The sequence below is a fragment of the Castor canadensis genome, chromosome 4, assembly GCF_047511655.1.
Source record: "Castor canadensis chromosome 4, mCasCan1.hap1v2, whole genome shotgun sequence".
NCBI classification, from domain to species: Eukaryota; Metazoa; Chordata; class Mammalia; order Rodentia; family Castoridae; genus Castor; species Castor canadensis.
The window spans coordinates 15,029,818-15,053,787 of record NC_133389.1 but is presented as its reverse complement, the minus strand read 5'-3'; the positions used below and the strand labels follow the sequence as shown (position 1 = coordinate 15,053,787).

Sequence of the window (23,970 nt, the reverse complement as noted above, 5' to 3'; positions counted from 1 at the left end):
ATCCCCTTGTTGTGTTTGCCCTTGATCTAATGTCCACATATGAGGGAGAACATACAATTTTTGGTCTTTTGAGCCAGGCTAACCTCACTCAGAATGATGTTCTCCAATTCCATCCATTTACCAGCGAATGATAACATTTCATTCTTCTTCATGGCTGCATAAAATTCCATTGTGTATAGATACCACATTTTCTTAATCCATTCGTCAGTGCTGGGGCATCTTGGCTGTTTCCATAACTTGGCTATTGTGAATAGTGCCGCAATAAACATGGATGTGCAGGTGCCTCTGGAGCAACAGTCTTTTGGGTATATCCCCAAGAGTGGTATTGCTGGATCAAATGGTAGATCGATGTCCAGCTAAAAAAATACATAATTAAACCCAGGTCTCCAAGAATTCATAACAGCAAAGTTGCAAGGAATATAAATAGCTTAAAAAAGTATGAGGGCCAGGTGCAGTGGCCCACACCTGTAATTTCCCAGCTACTCGGGAGAAATCAGGAGGATTATGGCTTAAGGCCATCCCCAGCAAAAACTTAGACCCCATTTCAACAAATAAGCTGGTTGTGGTAGTATGTTCCTATGATCCCAACTACATGGGGGGTATAGGTAGAAGGATTGTGATCTGAGGCTGGCCTAAGCAAAAATGCAAGACCCTATCTGAAAAATAACTAAAGCAAAAAAAGAGCTGGGGGCATGGCTCAAATGGTAGAGCACCTGCCTAGAAAGTGTAAGGCCCTGAACTCAAACCCCAGTACTGCAAAAAAATAAACAAAAAGAGAATCAAGACATAATAAATAAGAAAAGGCAGAAACAATAGACAGCAGGCCTAGACCTTTTGAAAATTCACGTATTTACAGATAACGAGTATATGTTGTTTATGTCTGATATGTTTTTCAAGAGGAAAGAGACGTTTGGAAATGTGAACAGAGAACAAGAAGATTTGACAATGACTCAAACCCAATAGACCTTCAATTAATGAAGTTTGTAGCCATATAGTTATATATCATATAATATATAAAATCAGTGGACAAAATGACTAAGCCTAGTTGATGTGGATAATTGTGAACTGGATGATGGATCTGAAAAAAATTTAGAATGCAGTGTAGATGAATAAGGATATAGAAAATATGAAATATGAAACAAAGATTAAGAGCATGATGTATAGAGGTAAGAACACTGACATTTGTGTAACCTGAGTGCAAAAGTAGAAAAAAAAATGAAGAATAGGTTGTATCTACAAATTAATTTTCTGAATTTTTAAACGATGTAAAGCCTAGATACATCATAGTGAAGAGTAACCAAGAAAAGGAGATCTTAGAAACAGCCAAAACTGAAAAGAAAGATCACTTCCAAAAAAGTGATCGTTAGACTAACTACTGATGTTTCAGTTGCAACAATGGAAGTTAGAAGACAATGGGATAAATAGTCAATGAGTGAAATAACTGCCAACCTAGAAAGCTACACCTTAAAAATATCTTATAAAAATGCATCCAAAATAAATTTTAATATCAATAGCAAAAGAGAGGATTTATCATAAGAATAACAAAACTCTGACTAAAAGAAATACTACAGACTATTTCAGGCCAAAGGAGAGTGACTTCACACCTAATTTATAAAAAAAAAAAAGGTTAAGATGAATAATGGGTAAAAAGAACATCCAAGTGAGAAGGAGAATGACTAGGGGGAAACAGTCTAAGGTCCCCAAGAAGAGCATGAAGTTATGGATTAACTTTAATTTAGCATATTAATTTAAATTAACATATTAATACTTGAGTAATCACTAAACAAAGAGACATATTGCAATAACTTCTAAATAAGCACATAAGGGAAATAACCAAATAACAAAGTAGTTGAACAAATAGAAAGCACATAATAGGTGGGAGATAAAAATCCAAACACACCAGTTATCACTATAAATGTACAAGAACTAAACTTTTGAGGCAAAGATTACCAGACTGGATTTGAAAAGGTCCAGTTATATGTTGTTTAAAAGAGATAAGCATAACAATATAAGGAGATTAAAAGTCAAAGGATGAAAATAATCATACACTAAGGAAATACTAACCAAAAGAGAAATCAAGTAGTAATATTAACATCTTTGACTTCAAGCCAAAAACACTTCTAGAGCTAAAGGTCATGACTTAATGCATAAGAAAAGGTTCAGTTTTCCAGAAATATTTAGCAGTTCTAAATGTGATTATCGACAGCATGTCAGACATACATACAACAAAACTTAACAGAACTATAGGAGAAATTACTAAATTTACCATCTCTATGGGATATTTTAACATACCTTTTGGGCAAATATCTCAAAGAAAGAATATCATAGAGACCATAATATTTAATTACAATTCAATTAAATTATAAATAAAGAAGATAACTAACAAACGTCCTACATCTGGAAACTTATATAAAATTCCTTCAATTTGTTAATATAAAATATACAAAATACAATGGAAATTAGAAAATATTCAGAATTAAATAGTAAATGAAAATTATGTGTCAAAATTTGTCAGGTGCATCTAAGGGTGTACTAAGGGAACAATTTATTGCCTTTACATGTTAATATTAGGAAAGAAGGAAAATTAAAACTTAATAAGCCTTCAAGCCAACTGAAGAATTAGAAAAAAATAGCAAAGCCCAAAGACAAAAGAAAAATAATAAAGGTAAAAGCAGACATTAATAAAATAAAAAATATGCATTAGAGAGGATCAACAAAACCAAACATTGGATTTTTTTTGAGAAAAGAAACCAAAATAACCATCTAGCAATATTAAGAAAAAGAAAAACAAAAATAGGACTTTAATGGCAGTTTCATTGAAACTACAGGTGCTGCAGAGGTTAGAGATACAGGATATTATAAACAATAGTGACAGGTCATGTTGTCAGTCACTATTGAAGATGTCCATCGCTCCTTCCTAAAATGCTTGTATGAGCTTGGATCTCCAAATGCCTCTTAATGCAGTGCTTCTCAAAACTCCATGGGGATTTTGTTAATCTGCTGTTTCTGACTCTGCAGTGGAACCTGGGAATCTGCAACTCTAACCAGACCCTGGGTCCATGCTGCCCATCCATGTTTGAGCAGCAAAGGCCTTCAGGGACCCTCTGAAGTCCTCGTATTGGTATTATTGTCTTGTTAGACAGATCTCTCCAGGACATTATGCTGGCTTTTTCACCACTCACTCCTATTCCCAAATTCCTTCCCACGCCTCCCAGATATAGTAAAGCTAAGAGTCATCAGAGTCAAAACCTTAAATAACCCTTAAGAAAGAGAAAAATAATAACAGAAAACAAGCCCAGCACCCTCTAATTTTACCACAGGCTGCAATTGAAAAGAACATCAGTCCTAAAGAGGACACCTACAATTAAGGCACCTTTTTCCTTCTTTCTTTCTTTCTTTTCTGTTCTGTTTAGATGAGCCAATTTACTGTACATTATGGGAAATGAGTGTATTGAAAACTGTTATACAGACACAATACAAGCCAGGAATTGACTTAGAATGATATGCAATTGCATAATGCATCCGTGACAATCACCACTCTGATGATTTTTCTCTTCTTAACTCTATAGGAGGAATTTCTATTTGTCTTCACACAATGTTTCAGAGGTTTATCTTAATTATCCCAATGTCATTAGCAGTTGAATGAAAAGTCAGTTTGATGTGCAGTGTGGGAGAAAAATGTCCTTCCCAAAGCCTTCTAAAGTATGAACTTTAACTTCACACTCCCTTGGTGTAAGTCAAGGAGAAATTGATTATGTCATTTTGCTTGAGTGCACAAAATAAGAGTTTTCTTTCACTTAAAAATTCTAACAATAAAAGGGGCTGTCATCTTTAATATTTAAGCCCAAGGCTAGAGGGGGGAAAGTATTTATGCATATATGTGTGTGTGTATAATACATACGTGTGTGTGTGTGTGTATATATATACAGCCATCCAAAGTGCAAGTGTTCAAGGCAAACAAGTTATACATGACACTAATACACCAAGCACCCCATAAATAGAGTCAAGAGTTGCAGGGCCAGCACCACAAAACACTTGGATGTTGACAGCATAGTTTCTGGGAACTTCCTCCTTGATTATGGAACCCCCCCAGAGCCATTTGTGATGAAGGACTGGGCAGACACAAGGTAGGAAGGAAATACTTTCCATGGGAACAGGGACATACACAAAATCAGGTTTAAAAAAATCTCTATGGACCAGAAACAGTATGGAAACCCAAGTGAAGAGCAGGGGATGAGGCTGTAGGTGAGCAGACCCAGAGCAAATAGTGCTATTAAAGTCAAGCTAGGGGACTACACAGTCTTCTTGGATTGTGAGAATTTAAAGCCCAATGCCTTGTCTGTCAGAAACCCAAGCCTGTGACCAATCTCTGCCTGTGAATAGAGGAAAGGGAGGAGATGCCCATGCAGGAAGAGTGCAGCTCTCACTCAAAGTTTAGGTGAGAAAGCCAACAGAATGAAAGAAAAGAGCAACAAAGCCAATAGCTGGGGGAAATCATACCCCCAAAATAGAAACCAGAGAGCCACCAGAAAAGGTCTTCCTTAAAGATAAAGGAGAAGCAGTCATTCACAAATAACCGGAAGCCATGAAAGCAAGTTGTGGGCAGAGTCAGGGCATTCAGCACAAGCGTCAGTTTCCTCTCCCCTCTCATATTTCTCATAACATCCGGTAGTGTGTTAGCTTTCTTGTTACTATGATAAAATACCTGACACAAACAATGTAAGGGAGGAAAGATTTCTTTTGGCTCACGGTTTCAGAGGTCTTGGTCCATTGATTCTGGGCCCATGGTGAGGCAGAACATCATGGCGCCTGGAGGTGAGGAGGCGGCCATTCACCACATGGCTGACAGGAAGCACACAGCAAGGAATGGACCAGATCCAGGTGAAACCTTCAAAGGCAGGCCCCACAGTGATCCACTTCTTCCAGCTAGACCCTACCTCCTAAAGTTTCTAAAACCTCCCAAAATAGCAGTACCTTCTGGGAAACACGTCTTCAACTCATGAGCCTGTGAGAGGCATGTCATTTTCAATTATAATAGATAGTGAAAAAGTAGAAAGGAATAAACTTTTCTAAGGACAAAAAATTTAGAAGAAAGGAAATCAGAAGAGTAGAGAGGAGCTCAATGAAATTTTGCAGGACAAATTAGATGGACAGTTGTTATCTGACAAAGCTGAGGTTCAAGCCACCTGACAAAGTGGAGGTGGAGATGAGACACCAGGCTGAAGTGCCGGAGAGAAAACACAAAAGTCTGCAAATGGAATGTTGCCTACCCTGAGGGCAGGTCACTATTAGCCAAGTGCCTGCTGAGACAAGGCCTTCAGGGGATGGGAGGATTCCCTCACTCCCTTGAGGATGCCGAGTAGGTCCAGAGAAAGCAATCATAAGCTTACATTTGGGGTCTCTCAAGGAACCATCAACAAATCCTAGCCCTGAACACAGAGCTTCCAATGAGTCTTATTTATGGTCTTAAATATTTGACAAAGGGCTCCTGAAACGTGAGAAGAACCCCTCATGTGAAGAAGCTCAAGTTAAACAACTTCAAAATGAAACAAATGCTAGGAAGAGAGGAAAATTCAAAACAACAAAAACCCAAATATAGAAGCAAGAAAAACATTAAAGTTTCAAAATAAAGTTAAAATGCTACAAAATGGTATGTAAGACTTAAGAATAGACCTTTGGAAATTTAAAATAAATACAGTAGCCAAAAAATTCAATATGGGGATTGATAGAGAAGGTTAAATAAATAAAAATAATAAAAAGAGAAAATGAGAGAAAAGATAAGAAACATGAAAGGTTTTGTCTGAAGATCCAACATCAGATTTAGAGGCATTTCACAGTGAAAGAACAGAGAACATGGCCTGGAAAAAAAAAAAATCACTGAGTATTTTCTAGAACTGAGAGACAAATCTCCCTATTAAAACAGCCAAGCCAGTAACTATGACAACAATGGGAAAAGATTCCCATCAAGGAACATGGTTGGGACAATCAATCTGGCTTCTCTACTTGGGTTGGAGAAGATAGGAGGGTGATGCCTCTTACATACTGAGAAAACCAATCTGGGCTGTGGCACTCGGCTAAACACATCCCAGTGTGAGCCATGCCAGGACTCGGAATCTCTACCTTCCGTCATAGGAAGTGAACAGAGCCTATGCTCTGGAAGGATCAAGAAGCAATCCAAGAAAGAAGATGTGCTAGGGTTGAGGGAAGAATGGGTGCAAACTGGGAGCCAGAAGAGACATTTTGGAGACAGGAAAAGCCAGCCGGTCAAAACAGGAGCTGTGACTGGGGATTTAGGGCTCTGGGAAAAAAGGGGGTTCCCTAATTATGTGACGTAGTGCTGCATTTGGGCAAGAAAAGGGCAGACAGCAGTACAAAATAAGTAACATTCTTATACTCTTAATAATGTCGTTTAAAATAGTGACCTAGCATAGCTGATTACAGAGAATATCTTAAAGCAACTAGCCACATATTACATAGCAACAGGATGCTAACTGCTATCGGCCACAGCTAGGAGTTCAAAGGGGCTGCCCTGAGCTAGGAGAAGAGTGCAGGGAAAAGATTGTGATTTATTACCAGCCTTCAGATACTGTTTGATTTTTAACTCTGTTCCTTTGATTAAAAAAATATATAAATCTAAAGAACATAACTGCCATGTAACACAAGCTACAGGAGTGGGAGAGAGGGACGAAGTTGAATCTGGGGTGGTGTGTTGGAGGGGAAGCCTCCCAAGGAGAGATGTGGTCAGGATTATGTGTCCCCATACTTCTGCATGCCTGTTGTTTCACTCACTCACTCATCTACCAAGCCCCAGACACCGTTGTGAGGCTGGGACTCTCAGTGAACAGAGACCTGAGAGCCAGCGCTATGTCCCCAGGGCCTGGGACCAGCCTGTGCTTACGTGTGCTTCCCACGGTTGCCACACACACTCTGAAGAATGCTGAACTGACATGGCCCTTACGTCCTGGTGACAGGAGCTAATGAATGAATGATGCAACTACAAGCCCCATAGCTGTACAAATAGGCAAGTAGCCATGGAAAGAAAGAATTTTCTCCATTCAAAGTATAAAATTTCTCCTCTAATCAGATGGAAAAGGTTGAGAAAAAGTTAGAAATTTGACATCTTTGACAGAAAGGTCCTAGGTCTCTTCTTAGCTCAGTAACTGCATAGCTTTGGATGTGACTTCCTTTCTCAATACATCTTCCCATCTATAAAGTGGGAAGAAGGCTGATGTGTCCTAGCATCGTTCTTGGAACCAAATAAGACAGTGCTCTGTAAATCGTAGGGCCCTTTAGCCTTCTTACTTTATTCTTGGGACTATACGAAGGCTTTGCCTGTTACTTTTAGAATGACAGGAGCTTAGAACCTTGGAGTTCACATAGCACATCCTCTCCTTTGAAACAAAAAAAGCAGCAGCAGCGGAGGCCCTAAGTGGGGCAGTGAGTTACCCAAGATCACGTAGCCAGGCTGCGCAATGGTGAGGCTGGGCCCCACACTCCTGAGTTCAGTGCTCCTTCCTGTAGCACAGCTTGATCCACAGAACTCTGAGGGCCAGAGGCTGGAACAGGGGCCTACTTGTTCTCCACAATATGTATTTTTAAATTCTCATGTGTTCATTTTGATGTTAACTTAAAAAATCTTCATAGAAGCGAATTCGGGGTCATTGGTACACCACTTTCAAATGAACTCCCACTCCAAGAGTGGCATACGTTTGTGTTTGCAATCTTTTTGTCACCAAGGAACATGTAATTGTCCTGGGCAACTGGGAGAAGCACGGTGGTGTTCGGAGGAGGAGGGCCTTGCCAGGTGAAGCCCAGGACAGCACCTCGTGCGACTGGTCCACAAAGGTTCCAGGGTATTTGAACAAAGCAAAGGTGAGGAAATTATTGAACCAGTGTATCTCTCCAAACACCAAATATGGGTATGTCAAATTAAAACAAAACACAAAACAAACCAGCTGCCCTAGCAATCACTGCTAATTTCTGTGGAGAGTGGCAATTAAGCCTCAGCAAACAGTATCAGCAGCCCTGCTAGATAGACATCTAATTTCATCAGTTTTATGGTTTGTTTTTGATTTGCACATTTGTTTTTATAAATCAATGCATAAAGCCTCTGAATATGAAGGGTCAGTATGGAACTTTATGTTTTAACTAACGTTTACTTTTTGTTGTTTTTATTATTTTTTGAGACAGGGACTTGCTATTATAGCCCAAACTGGCCTCAAACGCACAATCCTCCTATCTTAGCCTCTCAAGTGCCACCAGGGCTGGCTTTAAGTAGCATTTCTATAGCAATAATTTAAACTAATAATGGGGATCCACAAGATACTTTCTCTTTCTAAGAGCCATATATTCTTTAAGCTTAAACACATGCAGGTAGCAGGAAAGGGAACATTTAGCCACACTTGGTCCCAGAGGCAGGTCACTCAACAGACACATAGAGGAAAAGGGAAAAAAAATCATACTGTCTAATATCAGGAAACCTGAGTCTTCCGGAGTACTGAATTTCAAATTTTTCTCTTGTTCCTTAAATAACAAAGCAAAACAAAACTAGACATCCCCCACTTTTTTGAGTTGACATTTAAATTTTTCATCATAAGTTAAAACAGTTGCAAAAGGTATACTTTCCAATGTGTCGTAAATAGTGACATTTAAACAAACGTTACAGAGCTCTTTTAAGTATAAATAATGAAGTCTAAATACCACAAGAGTTGAAAACCAGTCGTTCATTTATAAAGGAGGTGAGCCACTCTTGCTTAATTCTTAGAACTTCTGTATTGTTCTTTCTCTTCTAGAACCCACATTTCCATTCTTCTCCCACAGAATGCTATGCCATCATAATATCAGCAAACGTCGAGGTATTCGTGGGCCTCTCTGCCCCAGAAATAGGTGTGTACATTGGAATTTTAAACTGTTTGACTGTCCAGTGACCACAGGGTCTAAGCGCTGATTTTTATCTGATTGATTTATTACTATAATTTGTATGAGTTCACAGTTGATCAAAGTAGCATAAATGTATTTTAAATGTTGATATATAATTATTACATAGAAAAGTACATGCTGTTGGAAATAACCTCTCTCAAGAGAGGAATTTACCCATAGACAACTATACTTGTTGCAGAAAAGACAGTGTTCAGCTTCAGTTCTATGCCTGCTTTTCATTTTTACCTAGGTAAGCTCTAAAACTCTTCACGGCCATAAATAAATGGCAAGCGTTTTGTAGTAACACTGGTATGAAATTCCCAAACTCCTCCCAATGCATATTCTACAAAGCACCTAACAGTCCATCATCAGAAATCATCTTTAGTAAAGAGGAAACATTACCTAATTCACAAGATACAAAAGATTTGTTATTCAGTCACTGGAGTCAATTTCTCAATTTGGGGGAAAATATAAGCAAAGTAGCTCTATTAAAGACTTGGCAAATGGTGATTAATTAGACCTAATTTGTTCTTTCACTTCGGCATGTTATTTCACTCAGATTACCAGGAAGGATTAGGAAAACCTAAATACTGTTAATTTTAGTATGCTTTCCCCAGTGGAATCTTTTGATTAAATGCTTTTATCTTATCAAGGACTTTCTGCCTATTTTATTTAAGGCATTGCAGCTACTGATTTAGCTCAGTTAATTTATGGAAGGTATCTTTTATGTAAACAAATTGACCAACTCAGTCCTTTTTGTCTTGCCAATCAGCTGAGTTAGATTTGGGATTTCTACTGGAAAGAATCTGCCTACCTTCCTCAACTCCAGTGAATGTGTTCATCGGTGTCCTTGAGCTGTGGAGGTGGGGCACACAGATTTGCACCACTGCCTGTGATTTTTCTTCTTGCTTGCTTTTCCTGGAAAGGCAAAGACTGTGAGATTTTTAAAATAGTCCAAAGTCCTACCTTGAAGTAAAAAACCAGCTGTGAAGCTGTGCTTCCCTTTCATGGAAACTTGTGATACAACAGTTTTCTGTGCCCTGGGTTTGGCACTGTGGTTTCCTCATCCTGGAACTTCCATGGGAGACACACTTTCCTTTCATGAAGAGCAGGTCTGAAAGAGAGGAAGGAAAGGAGACCCAGTCCAAGCTTCTCAGGTCAGCATCACAAAGGATTCCCTAGGAAGTTGTGGACCTCGAAGTCCATTTGCATTAACCCAGAGCTCTTAATCCATCTGGAAGGTTGGCACAGCAACCCTCTGTCCACACAGTGGCATGGATGAGGCCCAGAAGCTTCCAGATCCTTCCCTCCACCCTCACACCCGGCTTGCTCCCTCTGACACAGGCCGAGGATTGGGAAGAATCAGGTTATGGTGCCTCTGAAGATGAGATGTGGAGGGGTGAAAGTCTAGGCCAAAGGGATTTAAAATATGGTTCTGATACTAACAGGCAATGAGGCTGTGGAAATAGTACTACAAATTTTAGTTCAGCCTTAAGAAAGTCAAAATAATTATTGGTTGAGATTCTAATTCAAATTGCAGACAAAGAGTTTTTGCTACATCCACACCTCATTGCTTCCATACCCAGGCATGAAAGCACAATAATCAAGAAGTAAGCCCTAATAAAATAACACCAGGAAGCTGGTGTTCAGCCCACCTCAAACCTTTAAGAATGGACTTGAGAAGTCTGGTGCTCATGCCCGTAATCCTACTTGGGAAACTAAGATCAGGGAGCCAGCCCAGGCAGAAAGTTCGAGAGACCACCAACTCAACCAATAGCTGGATGTGGTGGTGTGTGCCTGTCATCCCAGCTACAGTGGGAAGTGTAGACAGGAGGGTCCTGGTCCAGGCTGGCCCAGGCAAAAAATAAGTTCATGAGACTTCATCTCAATGGTGGGGGAGGGGAGAGGAAGCTGGGCATGGTGGCCCACAACTATCACCCCACCTATGCCGAGAAGCGTAAGTAGATGAATCACAGTCCAGGCTGGCCCGGGCGAAAAGCAAAGCCCTATCTCAAAAATAACCACAGCAAAAAGGGCTAGAGGCGTGGCTCAAGGGGTAGAACACCTGCCTAGCAAGTGCAAAGGCCTGAGTTCAAAACCTTAGTATAGCCAAAAACAAAACAAAACCCAAATAAACAAACAAAAAGGCAGACACAAGGAAGCAAATAAAACCCGTAACACACCTCTCCTTGCGCAAAGGTCAGGGCGTTTTCCAAGGAGGGGTTCTGTTGAGGTTTATTTTAGAGAGAGTAGAAAGGCCCAGGAATCTCTGCAGGTTCCCTGAGTCCTACAGCAAAGGGACACGAAGTCAGTCGTCTTGAGCACTGGCGTGGAGGATGGGGTGGGGGAATCCGTAGGAGGGAAAAAGAAAAGAATGTGCTTGTCAAGTTTCAGTGTCTCAGAGCTGAGGAAATAGGTGGAAATTACAGCTCGGGTCCCTTCACCATGGGAACATCTGGAATATAAACACTTCTGTGCATATTAAGAGGACTATTTATAGTTTTCTACGAATGTTAGGGAAGGCAATTATGTAAAGTGTCACTGTATTATTAGGTATTTGAAATATGCCAGGCTTGCAGTAACTGCTTGCAAAGATCTGAAAGCAGTTCAGGCTTTTGTGGATCTGTCTACAGTTGATTTTCCCGAGTCAGCTTGACATTGCCCCAGTGATGTCATCAGGCAAGTCTGTCCCACTGAGGTTGTGTTGGTGCTGGTTGTAATCGCACACAGAGCCAAATGGCATGACTCTGAAAGTGTCATTTCCAGGGCACATTGGGAAGTGAGAGAGTAGGATGAGAAGAGCATTGGATGGGAGTCCAGGCATGCTGGGTTCCAGTCTGTGCTTGAAATTCATTAGCTATGAGACTTTATTTTTTTTCAAATTTCTTGAGTTCTCAAGGCCTTAACCTTATCTGTAAAATAAGTGACCTCAATGCCTATGGATTCCCAAGATCACTTCTAAGCCCAGTCATTTATCAGTGAGATAAACCATATTGTTGGCTCATCCAGGCAACATCTCTGCCCAGGGAGTGCTTCAACCTACAACAGCAGAAAGAAATCAGAAAGCCAGATAGGACGGTACACACTCAAGTCCCTAAGTACATCATAGTATTGCTCAAAATAAGAAAAACTGAAAACAGCACATGGTGAATCAAATGATGGATTACCCAGAAGCTGGAATAATATGTAACCATAAAAAGGAGTCCCACAGCATTCGATTATATGGAAACATTCAGGATATGCTGCTGGGTTAAATAAAAGCCAGCTGTAAATAGCACATATGGCATATTCCAAGTTTTGAAAAAAAGGGATGGTTTGGATACTTTTGACATATTGCTAGGCACAGATAACATTTTGGAAAATTCATAAACAGACCTTAATTTACATATGGTTTGCCATCACTTACTAGACTTTTCTCTACTTCAAACACCTCTATGATAATGATACCCAGTGTTTCAAAGCAACACAGGACAATGAACAGCTCTTACCAACTTACTGATCTACTATTGTTTAAGGGAGATTCCCCAGGCTATTCAATAAAAATATGAATCCTGATCTCGTGTGGAGCATGGGTGGGCAGTAATGTGCAGCCCTCTGTTTCTTGTCCCTTACTCTTTGAATTAGATAATGAGAAACTCCTAGAAAAGAAGAAATTAAATTCAAAAGTAAAACAGTAGAGCCATGAGAAAAGAAAAAGAAGCATGGGAGAACAGTTGTCTAAGTCCAGTTCTTAATAATGAAGTAGAAAGCGTCGGCGTGGAAGAGAGATTACAGGGCTATTAGGGGACTGGCCAGAGGGGTGGCAATGAAACCCCTGGTTACCTATGGGCAGGAGCGTCACCACGCTGCAGAACGAAACTAGAAGCCAGGAAATCCAAGAATGTAGTTCAGAGGTCGCTAATAATGCAACCTACCCAAGCATGTGATTTAATTTCATTTTGAACCATCCAAATCCTCTCTTGAATATTAAGTTCCCCTGAATGGCATTGTTTGTGGAATTCTTGTCTCCATCCATGAAAGAGGAACAAAATTACAAAGGCTAAAAGTAATTACATTTTCAATAAACTTAAGCAACCAATTCTTAAATAGGTCTTCTTAATTTCAATGTACAATTTCATAAATATTTAACTCTTCTCCTGCTCAGTCCTACTTCTTCATCCTGACGATTAAGTCACTGATGGGTTATTATTATTTTTTGCAAATCAGAAATATGAGAATATTAAAAATATGGCCACATCCTAAATCAAGCAAAAATGCGAGCTAAATGTCTTAGAGAAATGTTTGATATTCACGACTTCATAAGTAAGCTAATTGTGAGGCTGGTCATTCTTCAAAGTCAAATTAAGCCTGGATGGCTGAAGGAGGCAAACCCTCCTGATCCAGAGCCAAGACAGACATGTGTCCTCCATATGGTGTCACCCTGTCAACCTTGAGAACAGATAATTCCTTCCCTCTGCCAGAAACCCAGGAGCTGACCTTCAACCTTCCAAACCTGGAGCCGGAACATCTCCCTTTTGGACACAAAAACACAGAATGACAAGAGCAGACAGAAAGTAGGGAGGCTCTTTATTATAGTATAATGAATCAGTCTCCCAATGAGAAGACGATTTGCTAAGAAAAAGCTACCCCCAGAGTCCCACTTCATAGTAAATTATTGTTTTAGTGTATTAAATTGTACCCTAGAGGCCTAAAGGAATTATGGAAAACTGCCTGATTTACTTTTACAAAGTGATTTGCACACTGGGGTGTAATCTGTCTCAATAAATCTGAAACCTTTACAAAGCAAGCCATTCGTAAGGTAGTACAAAGCAAGGCGATTTCAGTTACAAGGTTATTTACCACCACTCAATTCAGCTTCCCTCAGAGTCAAAGCTGAAGAAAATAAACACAGGCCTTCTCTTTAATTCATTCTGTCACATGAAAACCATTTTCTCCTGTAGTGCAAAAAACAAGGGGAAATGCAATAAAAAGAGACCCCCTCCCTTGCTCTGCTCTCTCTCTCCCTCGGCATAGATTTGAGATTGGTATGTTCTTGACAATGCCAGAAGATTTACCAAAACTGTGAAGCTCTTGTGCCCACAAACGATGGAGCTACTCATCATTTCACATTTACCTGCCTGTCCTTTGGTTCTGCAATCTGTTGTATAATCCAAAGGTAACTCTCAAGTTCCACTAGCAAGACAGCTCATTCCTTTGAAAACAAAAATGGCAGCTGAAAACAGATTTTCATTAAGGTCAGTCTCCGTGACTTCATGTAACTCCAGCTCACAGAACTCTTCAAATTTAATATTTATTAGGGGATTTCCCCCAAAGAGTACTTGCTAAGGTTGCTGTGGCCAGAAGCTAAAAGTATAATTGGCAACTTGAGAATATTTATGCAACTATTATTGATCGAATGTTCAGCCCATTTTCTTATCAGCAGTTCATCTCCCCAAAATGCAAAGTGCTGAGAAGAAGCCACATGCACTGATATACCCATCAAGCTGGACAGATCCGGGTCCACATTTAGGAATAACTGCTGAAGCTGGAAATGGCTGACAAGAAGCAAATGTCTCATCTGTACACTTGATCATAATAAACCCTGACCATCTCAAAGTACATTCATAAAATCTCCTTTCCCTTTCAATTCCCCAATTCTTCCTAATACTTAGTTGCAAATGCAGCCACTCTTTCCCAAGCCAAGAGGCTCATTCTGTCTACACTGGCATTTGCAACATGGCAGCCCCTACTTATAGGTGTTCATGTGCTATCCACACTGTGAGCACAGCACTGGCCTGGGACTCCTGGTTGGGCTTGACCTGTTATGAGTTAGAGGGCTCCCTCATGTGGGTGAGGAGTGCCTGGCCAGGCAACCAACAACCTCTGAACAAGGACAGAGGCCTGATTTGCAACCCTATTGCCTACTGTCCTTACTCTGGAATTCAGTTTGTAAACTCAGCTTTTGAAGATTGAGTTTTTCTGTTTGCAAGGTACTATTTGCTTTCAAAAGAAGCTTTTAAAATGTCCCCTTCCTAGGGGCACAAAAAGGGAAGCTGCTTACAGCTAAATTTTTTTTAAAATCCCAAAAGCTGCTGCTCATGAAAACCATGTGGAGATACACTGGTGTCTCATTACACACAGAAGCAATTGGAAAATACACATTTGTTCACTATGTGGTTTATTAATTTTATTAAAAAATAAGATGGCTGCTGTGATCAAATTTAGCATCTGCACATCTAACATCCCCTGTTTTTTGATCTGATGCTGTAAACACACCATCACCTATGTGGTATTTGTGAGTCCAATCATGAAAGACTAGGCAGATGGATCGAGGATGAGGGAGAGTCTACAAGACAATTGGTGCAGATTTATAGAGAAAACCCAAGCCAGGTAAAATGGACAAACACAATAAAACAAAAAGGTAGGGGACTAATCTAAGTTAAAAGCACTAAAAGAGATGTGAAAACCAAAGGCAATATATGAACCTCAATTGTGTGTTAAAATTTCTTAAATCTATAAAAGGTGTTTTGAAGATTCTTGTAGTAGTCCAACTATGCACTATTCAGTAGATATTAACTGAGTTAATGGTGATTTCCTGACATGTGATAATGGTGCTGTGGTTCAGTAATGCCCTTTGGGCTAAATGCTGAAATATTTAGGGGTGAAGTGTCATGATGTCCAAAACTTACTTTCAAATGGTTCAACCAAAGCATAACACATGTAAGAAAAATGGTGCCATCTAAGGAAGCGATAAACCAGGCTGCACTTTTTTCTCTAAGAGAAGAGAGTATTTTAGGGAACTTACCTGAGTTGAGTGCTCACCTTTGTTTCCTGCAGAAAAGGTAAGGAATGCTGGAGGATTTATTCACACCTGGGAGTGAATAGAATGTTGTAACTCTAAAGAACCAGACGAGCAACTTTAGGTGCCGGAAGAAAATTTGCACCCCTTAGAAATAAGAATTCACAGTGTGGCTTTATGACAAATGTCCTTTGGTCTGAAACAAGAACTCATGTTTCAGAGGACTGAAAGAAGAAGGGTTAAAGCTAGTCAAAGGAACGACCAACGAGGTGAGTGCTTTGACAAGGGCCTAAGCTGTGAGACTCAAATCCATTTGAAAAAATTGAATTCTCTTACTATTTTGAGGATGGGGCTGGAGGGAGGAAACAAATTGGTTTTGAAGTGGCTCCCCATTTCTGTTATGTTCCAGGCATAACAGGATGCAAGAGCCCAAGCTCCCTGTCTTCATCCTTGCACAGTCTTCTGTGGGGCCCGCTGGAATGAATGGGGAGGAGAAAAGACTGGATTTGCTAAATTGGGACCGAGATGAGACCCAGTCAGACACTTAATCTGGTCAACTTTGTCAGGGATATATCAGCATCACCACTAGATTTGAAGTTTGACAGGCAGGCACTGGATTTGAGAAAGCAATCCTGCACATATTAAGAAAAACAGTCAGTCTACACACTGAATTGCTCACCACTTTGGAAGCACAGATCCCGAGTTGGCAATACAAGCATTAACCTGGAAAGGATGTACACATGATTTTGTTGAAAACAACTTAGTTGAGTTATTAATCAATTTCTAAAAACAAAAACAATAATTTCATTGAAAATGAATAATCTCTAAGCATTGTGTTGGGTTTTTGTTTTTTTTTTTTTTGCAAATATGACAGTTTTTTGGCAACAAGGGGCATTTAAAAATAGTTTCTTAAATTTTGTGTATTTTCCCAGAATTTCTTCAGTTATATTCCTCCCTTTTTTCCTACTCTATTTGTTATTTATTTTCACCCAATTATTCTGGCTTTGCTGGTTAGTTTTATCCAATAATTAGTTTTATCCAGTTCTTCTGGTATTAGTTTATTAGGAACAAATTGGAAGCAATCAAAATGTCTAACAATAGGAATTCAGTTGGAAATAACTTCAAAGTCAATAATAAGGAATTGGTTAAATTAATTACAAAAAAATTTGTATTATGCATAAAACTTCAAAAATGATGCTAGCAGTTTATGATATTCAACTTTGCCCAGTTCTAAAATTTCCTGAACACATTGGCAGATAAGCAAAGCAGGTTAAAAATAAATTAGAAAACAAATGGTAATCCTTAACAAATTCCAGACAGTTTTTTCTACTCTATCACATATGGTTTAGGATCATATTGTTTTATTTTTATTGAAGTAGCCACATGTTCATCACATTAAAAGAGGTACAGTGAGGCAGAAGGAAAATAGTAGTGTTACTAGTATTTCTAGCCATCCACCAGCAACACTTCTCACCTTGGTGTGTTTCCAACAAGATGATTTTCTGTACGTTCGCTCTGACTTTCATGTCCAAAACCCTGTCAGCATGGCTTTTGTCAAGGTCATCCATGATTCCCTGGCATATCCATCTACACGGGTCATGCCTTCTCTTCCTTGAAGCACTTCCTTCACAGTTTTCAGACCAGCATAATTCCCTACTTCTCCTTCCCAAGCTGCCCCTTCTCATTTTCTTCTGTGGGTCCCTTTCCATCTTCCTCACTTTCCATTCTTGGAACATTCCAGAACTTGGTCCTGGGAATGCTCCATCTTCACTCACTCCCTGAATGCCCTCACGTCATGTTTTGCCTTTATAGACTGTTTATTCCATCGTGCTTCCATTTATCAGTTTAACAAATGTATATTGAGTATCTGCTAAGTGCCAGGCACTGTTCTAGTTATTGGTTTAAAAGAAAGAAAGAAAGAAAAAAAAAAAACCCTATGGTTTATGCAGGAGCATTTGTGTGGAGAGAGGGCCTAGAAAATAAGCAAGATAAATTCATAATATTATTTGTTGAAATGTGATGTACTTGCTTGAGTAGTGACCTCTCCCAAAATCGATATCCTCCTGGAACCACAGAATGTGACCTTATTTGGAAATAGGTCTCGCATTTGTAATTAAAGTGATAGATATCTTTGCATGAAGGCCATGTGAAGACGTAGAACGAAAAGGAGGAAGAGGACCAGGTGAAGAAGGACGCATAGATCGGGGCAATACATCTATAAGCCAAGAAGCACCAATAATCGTAAGGAGCCATCAAAGCCAAGCAAATGGCATCACTTACCGGCAGTCACGTAAAATCAAGATCAGGAAGAGGTACCATCTCATACTTGCCAGACTTGCTTTAAAAGCAAAGGAAGACAAAGCAACCCTAAAAAACAGACAGCACCAACTTTTAGAAAGAACATATAGCAGTTGGAGCTTTCATTTATTGCTGGTGAAAACAGAAAATGGTACAACAGTTTTGCATGTGACCTTAGGCACAGATATGGCATCTGTAAGTATTTAACCAAGAAATTAAAATGTGCACACACATAGGATCTGTCCTATGTGTCCTATGACTGCAACAGCACCTTTTCTTCATAATAGACAAAATGGAAACAACCAAGTGTTTATCAACAGGACATTAAAGAATAAACACAGCAGGTTCATACAGTGGAATTCCACAGTAATGAAAAAGAACAAGCTACTAACTCATGCAGCATGGATGAATGTTATTTTGAGTTCAAAAATCCATAATCAGAAGAAGACAAATTGTTTGATTCCTTTTATATGAAATGTAAAAAAAAAAAATAAGCAAAACTTCACTGTGGTAATGTAATCAGATGCTGGGGGATTGCCTAGATGGGAGCACAAGGAAACTTGGAGTGATACAGTGCTCTATATTTTGTTCAAAATGGTGGTAATATGGTTATATATAATTGTCAGAGCTCATCAGATGAAACATTTAAGATTTACGCGTTTGAGTGGTTTGTTTTGTTTTGTTAATGTTTTGTGTTCCTGGGGATCGAAGTCATGGCCTCTCAGTTACAAGGCAAGCTCTCTACCACTTCAGTCATAATCCAAGTCCTTTTGCTTTTTTTAGTTTATTTTTCAGATAGGGTCTGGAGCTAACTTTTCCCAGAGTTGGCCTTGAACTATGACCCTCCTGCCTCCACCTCCCAATTACAGGCGTGTGCCTCCACACTTGACCCTGTTTTGATTATACCTGAATAGAAATAAAGGTTGACAGAAGAGATTCAGCCAGATCCATATAAATATGGGTTTGTCTTCATTCAGTGGTGTCATGGGAGGCAGAGGAGAATGCACAGCTCAGAAAGGCCAATTTCAGAAAGGATGAGAAGTCTCCCTTCTGTCTGAAAGCCTTGCACATACAGCTTGCTAAGTTAGTCTTGCTGGTGGGACACAAAGGTCACAGATGTTGGGCTTAGAATCCTCAGTACATCTGGGATGGGAAAAGGAATGAATCAGACACCCGGCATAGATTCCTCTGAGCTACGCCTATCTTCTGATGGGCTATACCCTGGAAGATGTGGGTCTTTTCTGTACCCATCTCTGTCCTTCCTCTATATCTGTCAGGACTTCAGAAGGAAGGAGAATGCAGCTGAAGCTTCCCTCTTTATCTAATATAGAATTCTCAGTGGCAGCAGGGCTCATTCTGTTCACACATTTGATAATACCCTAGCCATGTATGTTCCTAAGACCCTTCAGATGAAAAGCAGCTGTCTCTGCTCCAAGGCATGATTGGAGATTAGTACTGTGCTAGCCCTGTGGGGTATATCAGAGGTACAAGAGCTCACAGCCTATGCATCTTCTTTATTCTCCTCTCCCTGTCCAACAATGAGTCCAAGCCTGTACAGGGGGAGACCCAGGACCTGTGGGGTAAACAGCAATAAGCTAGACCCTCCTGGGCCTTCCTCAAAGAGCTGGTAGTCTAGCTAAAGGCACAAAGATCACAGTGGCAACCCAAGCTTTTGGCAAGTGTAGCCTGTATAAGGCAGATGTGACTTGGTTGCTGATGCTCTCCTGACCCAGTCTTCAAGGAGAGAAGGGCAATGAGTAGTTCCTAAGGGACAGAGAAATGGGGATGGAGAGAAGAACTCATGTGGAACAAGAAATGTGGGGGTGGGGGGTATTAGAGGGACAGGGAGAAAAAGACAGGAAATGGAGACAAAGAGAGATAGAGACATTTAAAATAAGCAGGGTGGTAGAAAAATTAATCAAATATTGGAATAAGACCAAGAAAATGACTACAGCACTATGAAACTTAGCCCAAACACCAGCATCTCTGAAGGTCCCCATATGTGTTAACAAAAGTAATTTCTAAAAAGTTACGATAAATGCTGGCTCTTTGTTCAGACAGTTTCACTCATCTGGCCTGCTAACCAAGATATTTCTTATTCAAATATTATTTATGAATTTTTTCATCTCTTAGGACTAGCAGAGTGTCTTACTGGTTTTAGTGTTTTTATGAGCGTTAGTTCATTGAACCTCACATAGCTCCTCTGTAAAGAGCGCAGCTGAGGCTCAGAGAAAAATGAACTGCACAGCAAGCTCATATACAACTAGTGAGGAAGAGCCAAATGGAGGTTGGCACAAAGCGCTTCTGTTTTCTAAACCATTTAAGAATTGGACCTCAGTCTTCTTGAACCTTGGACCATGGTAAGGACTTCTGTTTTCCTTTGATAAAAACTTGATCATTTTTCCATGCTGAATTGTTTTGCAGCCAACCATGAAGGTGCTAGTTCCTTGTAAAACAGTAACCGCTCTGTTTTGATAAGACTGACCATAATTTACTGTGGTTGTAACCTCTGTGTTGCTTAGGCAACCAATATCCTGAATTAAGACTCGGATTATTTTAGTTAAGTTTACAAATTTATTACCTTATAACCACTCAGCCCATCCACTTGTGCATGTCTCCCGGCAATGAGTCACAATAACCCTTTCTGAATGAACTGTGGCCTGTGGCCCCGGTGTATGTCAACAGCTGGGACAGAGGCTATATGACTCACAGGCTGATAATGGCCTATCTCCTTGCTGAGTGCAGAGAGAATGGGAAGAGGGACCCCCCATGTTGATTTTTCAAAGATGCCTACCCTTTATTGCCATCAATATTTTCTGCAGAATGGGCAAGCTTATTGCACAGTGACTGGGCTGCCACATGGCTAGTTATGTAACATAAAAAAAGTGTGCCAGTGCCAACAATCTGTGTATGTTCCTAAGTACTATAGTTCTATAACTAAACAAAATATAACAAAGTATCAGAACTGGGTAGATCAGAAATAACAGAAATCTATGCTTCAGAAGTCGGGAGGCTGGGGACATTCTGTGTCTGGTGAGGTCCCACTTTCTAGTCCATACACCGCACCATCTCGCTGTGTCCTCGCATGGTTGAAGGGGTGGGGCAGCCCTGTGGAGTATCTTTTATAAACACTTAACCCCATTCATGTCACCCTTGAGACCTAATCACCTCTCAAAGGCCCTTACCACTTAATACCATCACTTTTGTGGGGAAAAGGATTTCAACATGCGAATTTGAGGGGACATAAAACTTCAGCCCACAGAAAAAGGGTTGGTAAGGCAAACACATGGTGTGAAGTCATCCTTGGACTTGTTTCTGACCTGGGCCTCTCCCTCATCACTTGTAGGAACACAGGTCCTCTTGCTCTTTCATCTTCTTATTTAATCCCTCTTCTCTCCCATCACTTTTGCATTTTATTCCTAGCTCCCTGCACATCTTGGATGGACACCGTGATAACTTCTGGTCTTCCTGCCTCCACCCCACCTGGGACATCAGCCACTTATGGGACATTTATTCACAATCTGCTTGATCCTCTGTGCTAGGGATAGTGAGGTGAGGTGAAGGATAGGTGAAACTCGGAGGAGATGACATTGGGCCTGCAGGGCTCTTTTTGCCTCCTTTAAAGCCCCCCTACCCCCACCCCGGTCTATTATGGCCTCAAGGAATCTGCTTCTTGGAAGTGAGCACTTTTAAATGTTTTGTTTCTTCATATTCTTCATCACGGGGCTTTCTTTTTCGTGTGGACGTGTCATGTGCCTCTAAGTAGATTGCAGTTTTTTTGAAATCTTATAATTTATTAATTTCCTCTATGCACTGGCCAGGAATTCATTAACATGGTCACTTTTTAATAGAATGTGTTCTATTTAAATAGAATGCGTTCTATTAAAACACTTTTTAATTTCTATTTTATTCACTCGTAGGGCAAAAGTAATGATTCCCTTTTAATAGCAGGATTTTGAAAATCCATAATTTATAAGCCTTTAATTACTTGCTAAGGGTCTGGGGCATGGTCAGAAAGAAATTTTAAATTTATAATCAATATAACTATTGGTTCTACTTGTGATTCAATCAGAAATGCAAATAAAGTATCTTTGGGTAAGCCAAAGAAAAACTAAGATGTGATTCCCCCAACATTTTGATTTAAAGACAGACTGGCACCATTAAGAAACAAAAAGTTTTAAGGAGGTGTAAAGTCCAGTGGGTACATTATTTGTCAGTGTTAGCGAGGGCTGTGTCACAGACATCTCATCAGTCCATAAATGTAGCAACTGACTTGAAATAATAGGTACAGAAACCTCTTGAGAGAGTTTAACTCCCAGAGAACTTTGAGCATTTGTGGGTATTCACAGTATTAAAACTATCCCCAAATAATGTTTTGCTTTCATACTGGAATGTCATTACTAAAAGACTCATATAATTTCAAAATATATGTTGCTCAAAATATGATTTAAAGTGACCTTAAATATTAGTCATAAATAACAAGCTGAAGTTTGAATCCTAAACCTTAAATAGTTGCATATGTCTCTTTATAAAACAGTAGATTTTCCTTGTGTTCTTTCTTTCTTCAAGTAAAAGTCTTTTATAGCCAAACCACAACAGTGGTGTCCTGTGGCACAGGTGTGCTTGACAAGTGTGTGTCCACCCTTTGGTTTTGGAAGACCTGGAGTCCTGGCTACAGAGGTACAGTGTCACCGAGAAGAACATGTCAATGCCAGGAGAGAAAACAAACATCAGTCATTTATGAAGACCTAAAATCATCAACATGCATCACTGTGGTATTCTGTCTTTATTTCATGAGAAACGAAGTACATGTATAATTTATAATTGAACTGAGAATGAAGCTGAAGAAACTTAATTACTTTTTAAAGCAGCTTAGTTTTGAGGGAATCCAACATGAGTTTTCCATGGCAATTTTTATACAGAGAATAAATATGTCACTGTTTTCCCCATGATGTTATCTCAATGCCCACAATGCATAGATAAAATGGTGTGTTTGTCTTATAAAAGACAAAGAAAAGGGTGAACATTTTTAAATTAGTTGCTTTTATGCATGTAGGAAATGAAGTAAAAGAATGCACCAGACCACTAATAGCAGTAAACACTTTCAATCTTACTTTTCCCAGAAATTACACAGTTCTAAATCTCAAGTGACTTGGTTGTCACTTTCAGTCTACCCTGAAAGACAGCACTGTCATAGTCACTGTGTAAGCTTCCAGCTTTTTGTCTTTTTAAAACCCGTTTTAAAATATCTTCATAAATAACATGAGTTTTGCCTTTTCTCATTTAAAATTTTTACATAAACAAGAGTTACGATTCTCATAGTCTATAAATTTTTGCACTCAATATGTTTCAGAATTCCTGTGCATGCTCATCTTGAGGGAGAATTTTATGGAATATGAATGTTATGATCCTATTTCTTTAATTTTTAAAATTATATACGTATATGAACATATATGTATATATTTAGAGATATTTGAATTTCTACTTTTGATGGTTGTATGTTCTCATTTCCCTCCCACTTTTTTATTGGTGTTCTTCTGTTATCTTTATCAACTTCTTGGTCATAGACTCTGCAACTACGTTCTCCAAGCCTGTTTTGTTTTTTGTCTCTAATATGATGAGGTGTGTTTGTTGTAAAGCTGTTTTAAGTTCTGAGGTTGTATGTGAGTTGCTGTGGTTTACCTACATAAACAGGACCCTCTCTGGCTGATTTATGCAGAAAACAAATTTCTGAGATAGTAAGGAGCTCACACAACATCTGAGAGTCAATAAAAGAGACACTTGCAGAAATCAAGTAGCTCCTTCAGGAATCTGCCACTAACTCCAGACCTACCCCCTTTTCCCCAGCTTGCTCTAGACAGGGAAAGAGTGGAGGTCCAGGGATATCAGGCAGAAGTCATCAGTTTCAGTCTAGGGTCTCCTTCCCTGGGAAGGAGGCTGGGAATGAGAGCTTCCTTGGGAAAGCAAGACTCCCA

At 39.6% G+C, this 23,970-nt stretch overlaps 1 long non-coding RNA gene across 1 annotated transcript; it reads left to right on the top strand.

The window, feature by feature from the left end:
• Positions 1-25: 25 nt before the first annotated feature.
• Positions 26-23,578, top strand: LOC141422451 (uncharacterized). The gene is made up of 2 exons (XR_012447006.1): positions 26-20,355; positions 21,419-23,578. It is a non-coding gene; the product is annotated as an uncharacterized lncRNA (long non-coding RNA).
• The last annotated feature ends 392 nt before the right edge of the window (positions 23,579-23,970 follow it).